The following is a 7,542-nucleotide window of genomic DNA, read 5'->3' as shown; positions in this document are numbered from 1 at the left end:
CAGAGATATTTTTTAGCAAAACAATGATTTTAGTTGCACAAAAGTTGTGTTTTCCAACAGGATAAGTTGTCTACTTATAAATAGTACTTGCCTAAAATCACCTAAGTTTTCGTAAATATGGTTTTGTTGATATTCTTACCTAAACAGATTGTTTTTTACAGGGCCTCACTAAATTCTAAAGTCAAAGCAACATTTTTGAGGTTTTGTGCACACGCCCGAGCAAGAAGGATCAACACCCACTTTCAGGTAAGCTTCGCAGAAAGATATCCAACTTTTTTGTTTCAGCATAATAAGTGTAGTTGCTTCAAACATACAAGAGTAGCTTACTGCCAACAGTGACTTTGCTTAAACAAATCCTAGAGCTTGGAGATTTTTTTGTTTTCTCAACACAGTCCTAGTATAAAAGGCAACTTAAGAAAAGCATCAAGGGGTTTCTCTGGATGTACAACAGCCAGTAGTTAGACAAAGGAAAACAAAACAATTTTCATGTACTGGCAGGACTAGCCTTTTGTCAATACTTGATTTGCTTAAAAACCCACTATAGTTGCTCACTAATTCCTTTTTTACCGTTTTCTTGCAATTGGTGGTGTAAAATCAATACTAGATGCTCATGCCGGAAGAAACAAGGGGGAAATACTGGAAAAATAGTTGCAATCGGGATGAACAAGGTGAGAAAAATTCAAACCTTCTCTTTATTTTCCTCCTCTACACGCTAGGTCATTCTGATTCGATATGTGGGTTGGTTAGTTAAATATTGTGCGAGCAAAATATGGGTCAATTTTGCTTAGAATTTATATATATTTTTTGCTTATTGGGGTTTTGAGCATGGGTGGACAATAAATCAATCTCTTTTTCACCTGCATACACATCAGCCCCAGGAGATACCTGTCCAAAATCCAAAGGACAAGCTAAAACCATAACTTCAAGAGGGTTATGTTTCTTTTTATTCACAGAACTAAATAAACATGAGTTGCCTATAAAGCTTTCCCTACTTGCCCAAATATTATAGAAACTTGTCTAGATATGTAAACAGCTAGAAACACAACCAACACAGCAGCTACAGTTAGAGAAAATCCCAGATACATACATTGCCCAAAATCCAGTAGCAAAATTCACAACGAAACACAACAGCTACTACTACAATTGTGCAACCTATAGTTCAAGGAGACATTTGCCCCAAAATTCACTAATAAAAGCCAAACCCTGTAACTTTCAAGACCTCTTTTCTCCTTAATTTATTTTTCTACAACACAAGAAACATGAGTTGCCTACATTTTTTTCTCCCTAATTGCCTACACATATACACAACTTTCCCAAAAGCCTTAAAAAGCTTGAAGATCAACCAAAAAACAACAGCCTCGCGCAACCTACAACACTCTGCAGATACTTGCAAAAAATCCAAGCTTAAACTAGAATAGTAATTTCAAGAGAGGGGCTTCCTTGTGTTTCCAGTATGAGTTGCCTAGAAATCATTCCAGACTTGCCTTCACATCATACCAACTTGCCCATAAAAAACAGATTATTTTGCATGCATAATGTCTCAGTAGTTCTTTTTTGCAATTTCGCAAGCATTAACTGCCATGTTGTTGTATATTCTATAATTGATAAACCCTTCGTTCCATAGGCTTTTGTAAAAGAGAAGGCCTCTGAGAGGGCACATCAAGATAGAAGCTCACCCCTCAGGTCCATAGCCACCAAAATGGGGGCAACAATTGTGGCAATGGAAGAGAGGGCCGATCGAGAAGGGGAGGTCAAGGGGGAGGTTTGGGGGTCTGCGACTGGAAAGGGGAAGGAGGATTTGGTGCGTCGGCGTGAGGCTACTGCTAATGTCAGTAGGGGGGGCTGAAGTGACGATTGTGACAGACTCGCCCCTGGGGGCCATGTGCGTGAGGGGGCCATTTCTTTCCTTTTTGGGTTTTCCAACTGGATCTGGGAGAGGTCCACTACCAATATTAGGGTGTGTGCTCTGGACCGCTAGCCAGCCAACGGTTGCTGGCTAGTCGCGTCCATAAAAAAATATGCATTTTCTTGAATGGTGGAAAATATTCATATCTCATTCATTTCATCTCTCACAAAAAATGCTTCGAAAATGACCCTTTGTTTCATTTTTTCCCTCCGTGATTGTATCACCCACGAATATATTACTTCTAAGTAATCGATAAAGCTCATGATTTGCGAAGAAAGACCCTGACCGGGCGCGTTCGTTCCTTGTGTCCACATCGAATCAAACAATTCACTTACATTACATCCATTATTATTCGTCTTGAACCAAGTATATATTTACAAAAAGGAAAACATGACCGGATAGCACGCGACATGCGAAAGCCCAATGCAGCAAGGTTGGAAGGCGACCCGATGATGTCAACAAGGCAGAGCGGGTCTGTTCTCCAACGTCACGCACAGGAAGGATCATATGTGCTCCTACATTTATACGTAAAGGTCCAGTCCATTACATCTCCCCTAAGCTAACGACAAAGAGCACCACAATTCACAGCAATGTTATCCCATGTTGAAGCTAATTTAGCTGCGAGAAAAGATAAACAAACATAGAGGAAAAGGACGCTCCATGCCGTATGAAGAAGAAGCGGTCGAGGCGCGAGGCATGAAACCGTCGGTGGCCTCTCATCTCCAACTCCGGCAATCTATGGTCCATCGATCTATAACTTGCAAGAAAATGACTTGTGAAACCAGCACGTTGCCCTCTCATCTCCAATAGTTACCTCTCTCGCTTCAGGTGGGGGGAAAGTCATCATGCTATGATCTCATCCGACAAGGCCACGAACCGCGTTTGCTTCTGAAACACCAGAGAAACAAAATCACATGAGAAGATGTCAGCAAAAGCGACGGGTAATTCATCTCAACCAATTGCTGATCTGTTCACGGATCAGGGGACGACAACAATGGGCTGAGATTTACAAGATCAGAACATCAAGTACATGAAAAAGTAAAGGCCGAGGCCAACAATGATTTACTTGTGAAAAGAAATGAAAGAAAAATCCTAATGAAAAATTCTGCCGATGTAATATCCCTTATGGCACAGGTAGAAAACGATTGCTAGTGGTGCCATGGTGATAAGATAAGCTTCAAAGAGATAGTTCCCCTGAAAACAGCTACAATGAGATAGTACCATGCCATCATCTAACGGTCGCCTGCTGCTGCCTAAACTACTTTAACGGTTAGGATTTGCTGGTTTGACTTTGAGGTGCTCAACCATAAATCAATTGAGCCTGCACATCATACCAACTTGCCCATAAAAACAGATTATTTTGCATGTATAATGTCTGAGTAGTTCTTTTTTGCAATTTCACAAGCATTAACTGCCATGTTGTTGTATATTCTATAATTGATAAACCCTTTGTTCCATAGGCTTTTGTAAAAGAGAAGGCGTCTGAGAGGCCATAATAAGATAGAAGCTCACCTCTCAGGTCCATTGCCACCAAAACGGGGGCAACAATTGTGGCAATGGAAGAGAGGACAAATGGAGAAGGGGAGGTCAAGGGGGAGGTTTGGGGGTCTACGACTGGGAAGGGGAAGGTGGATTTGGTGTGTCGGTGTGACGCTAATGCTAATGCCAGTAGGGGGACCAGAAGTTATGATTGTGACAGACTCGCCCCTGGGGACCATGTGCGTGAGGGGACCATTTCTTTCCTTTTTGGGTTTGCCAGCTGGATTTGGGAGAGGTCAACTACCAATATTAGGGTGTGTGCTCTGGACCGCTAGCCAGCCAACGGTTGTTGGCTAGTCGCGTCCAAATGCTAAAAAGTGTAGCTGCACTTTTTAGTTGTCTCGAGCACACACCCTCCGCGACCGTCAGATCGAAAACAAGATCTCCAGCTGTTCCACGGTCAGGGCGTAGACGTGGTTCACATGAAGAGATTGTCTCCCCTGCCGCAGGGGCCCACCACAACCCCCAGCCTCTCTCCACTCCGCTTTACCCTTTCCCAAATCCACCACTGCAGTCCCCTCATCCCCTCTACCAAATCCACCGCCGCTTCATCATTTCTAGGCACGCTGCCGGAGGTCCGACGGAGATTGGGAAGGCGTTGTAGAAGCGGGAGGAGAGAACCCAACCCAATCTGTGACCCAGGACAGAGGGGCCTGAGCTCCGCGTGCGGTGACCACCAGGCGGAGGCAGAAGGGTGGCGTCCGGGGTCACCGCTTCTCTGCCGCCGCGTCCATGAAGCGAGGGTTTGAATGGGAGGCACACCGCGCGTCTGTGTAGCTCGACTCCTAGCGGCGAAGAGTGAGAGCCAGAAGTGCCACCTTCAGCGGTCGAGGAATCGGGCCTTGATACGTCTCTATCGTATCTACTTTTCCAAACACTTTTGACCTTATTTTGGACTCTAACTTGCATGATTTGAATGGAACTAACCCGGATTGACGCTGGTTTCAGCAGAACTACCATGGTGTTATTTTTGTGCAGAAATAAAAGTTCTCGGAATGACCTGAAAATCCACGGAGCAACTTTTCAGAAAATATAAAAAATACTGGCGAAAGAAATAGCGTCAAGGGGCCCACACCCTGTCCATGAGGGTGGGGGCGCGCCCCCTCCCCTGTCAAGGAGCCAGAAATTCCCAAAGATTCCAACTATCATTATTGGAGGTTTTGAATTTCCTCTTCCTACTGTCAAGAAAAAATATGATATTCTTATTATTGGGGATGTGCATATCCCCGTTGAGGTAACCTAGTGTTATTCGAATTTCTCCGGTTCCATGCTATTCGGAATGTGTTTGTTAACAAGACTTGACCGACCTTGTTAGTGGATTCCTTTTGATGATCATGAGATGGATGAAACTAGAAGGCACAACCTTCTGTACCCTCCTTTTACTTTTTGTTAATTAGAATAAATAAACTAAAAATAGTATTATCTGTATGTTTTCTGAATTATCCATGTAATAAAAATATTTGGAAAATAAAAGTTCTCCAAATTCCCTACCAATTTAGTATGATTTTTTATGGAATATTTGAGGATTTTAGGCACCGAGAACACAGTAGGGGGGAAAGCACCTGGCCACGAGGGTCCAGGGCACGCCCCCTGACTCGTGGGCCCATGGTGGCCCCCTCCACTTATTCCTTCACCCACACACTTCATCTTCCTCCAAACAAATCCCCATCTAGCTCAAGCACGAGTTCTAGCTCGTTTTGCTGCAATTTACGATCTCCTTGCTCAAAGCCCCATTCACAAAACTGCTTTGGGAGATTGTTCTTTGGTATGTGACTCCTCCAATGGTCCAATTAGTTTTTGTTCTAGTGCTTTATTCATTGCAAAAAAATTGGCTGCTTAGGTGACCCTGTTCTTGAGCTTGCATGTCAAATTTATGAGGTCCCAAGTAATTCTAATGCATGATATAGGCTCTAGGCACTTGTGGGAGTAGTTGCTATCAATCTTGTTGATTTTGATTCACTTTTATTTTGAGTTACTAAAAATTTCAGGAATTGCAGAAAATAATAAAGATATTTTTGAGGGGCTCTTCTAGCTAAGGCTCTAAGGATAAACAAGCTAAGGAGAAAGAAAAGGCCAAGTATAATCTTCCTCGCATAGCGGAAGTAAGGCCGTGTGAGTGGCCTTGTGATAATTTCTTGAGAGCAGCCGTGATTTATGAAGACTTTTATTCTTTGGCTGATAATGTGGGCCTCACCGACTTTCTCCACGACTGGATCGAACAGTGTCTCTTACTCACCAATACTTTCATGCAAAACTTCTACTATTATCCTAAGAATTCACCTCCTTCAGTAGCTTTTCATTTATATGATGAGGCTAGGGAGATGTCATTACGTAATTTTTACGCGGTTTGCAGAATACCCTTCGAGGGAAGCTTAGATGAACCACATCATAAAGATGTGGATGGTTTTATTGATACTATTACTATAGGGGAATCGAGGAAGGTTTCTGATGCAAGAATAACTAGCATACATTTTCCTGTTTTACGTTACTTTGCCATATTTGCTAGTCGATGCTTAATTGGCCATGGAAACTGTGGAAACCTCAGTGTTCCTGATATTATTATTTTGTTCCATGCCTTATTTTGTGATAACTCTTTTAGTATGGGTGATGTTATTGCTAAATGATTAAGCTTGAACCGTACGAAGGGTCCTATCTTTGGAGGTATCTATGCCTCACGCCTTGCTAAACACTTCGAGATACCTATTAGGCATTATGAGGAAGAGGAAAAACTGCTGCCCCCTACCTTTTTAGATTACAAGAGCATGGTAGCACATGAGTTTATTGTTAACAATGATGATAAGTGCTTCTATATAACCCGAGATTTAATAAGAAACATAATGAGATTATTATCTTGCTTACGCCTTCTTTGTTTGATTTAACTGCGTGCCACTACCTCGTCTTGCCGGCGGCCGTTTACGCACACCGAGGTCAGACATCAGCTCCAGAGCCTGAGCCGGAACCACCACTGGACCCTTATCGTCCATCATCTTATCAGTGGGATCCGGAGGAGATCGCCAGCCAGTGGCAGTACGATGACACTCCTCAGTACACCGGGGAGAGTAGCAGCTATCCATGGCCATATACCAACTTAGGCCAAAAGGCTAAGCTTGGGGGAGTACATATTTCTCACCGACATTACGTTCATGTTCACACACTCATTCTAGTTGTCGGTGCTCATACTTTTTCATTAAACTATCCATGCTAGTTTAATTTATGTTCTAGTTTTCTTCTTGTTTGTTTAATAAACCTAAAGAAAAACCAAAAAAATTAGTTAGCTTAATTTCCATGCTTCTAGTAGTAATTAAAAGAAAACCCAAAAAGATTTCTCGTTCTTCTTTTGCTTGTTGGGAGCTTTCCCGTGTAAATAGTTTTATTTCTTCTCTTTCCTTTGGGGGTTGAGAGGAGAAACCTTAATGAAAATGTTTAGTGGCTATAATATGCATGATTTATTTAACCAAGAGCCAATAGTATCTTGTCTTCTCCCTTGAATTGAATGCTTGCAGATTCCATCTTAGTCCAACGCACGTGCACTATTACTATTATACACACCGTTCGGTCGTGCAAGTGAAAGGCAATAATGACGATACATGATGGACTGGCTGAGATGAGAGAAGCTCGTATGAACTCGACCTCACTTGTTTTTGTAAATATGATGAGTTCATCGTTCCTGATTCAGCCTATTAAATAAACATGTTTGCAATGAAAATTAGAGATTATAGTTGCTTATGCCATGCTTAATTAGCTAGGAGCTTATAATGGTTTACCTTGCATGCCAACATGCTATTAAAATGGTTGTGATGTGGTATGATAGGGTGGTATCCTCCTTTAAATGAATTGAGTGACTCGACTTGGCACATGTTCACGCATGTAGTTGAAACAAAATCAACATAGCCGTCACGATATTTATGTTCATGGTGGATTATATCCTACTCATGATTGCACTCGATGTTGATTAATTTTAAAGCATGTTCATGAATGTTGTCGCTCTCTCAGTTGGTCGCTTCACAGTCTTTTGCTATCCTTCACCTGTACTAAGCGGGAATACTGCTTGTGCATCCAAACTCCATAAAACTCCAAAGTTATTCCATATGAGTCCA

The 7,542-nt window shown here is 42.3% G+C and overlaps 1 long non-coding RNA gene across 1 annotated transcript; it reads left to right on the top strand.

Moving 5' to 3' along the window:
- Window positions 1-234: 234 nt before the first annotated feature.
- Window positions 235-3,394, top strand: LOC119336689. Its single transcript, XR_005162725.1, has 3 exons — window positions 235-246; window positions 605-668; window positions 3,367-3,394. It is a non-coding gene; the product is annotated as an uncharacterized LOC119336689 (long non-coding RNA).
- The last annotated feature ends 4,148 nt before the right edge of the window (window positions 3,395-7,542 follow it).

This window comes from Triticum dicoccoides, chromosome 7B (assembly GCF_002162155.2).
Source record: "Triticum dicoccoides isolate Atlit2015 ecotype Zavitan chromosome 7B, WEW_v2.0, whole genome shotgun sequence".
Classification (NCBI taxonomy): domain Eukaryota; kingdom Viridiplantae; phylum Streptophyta; class Magnoliopsida; order Poales; family Poaceae; genus Triticum; species Triticum dicoccoides.
The sequence above is the reverse complement of the archived record's forward strand: the minus strand, read 5'-3'. Positions and strand labels throughout refer to the sequence as shown.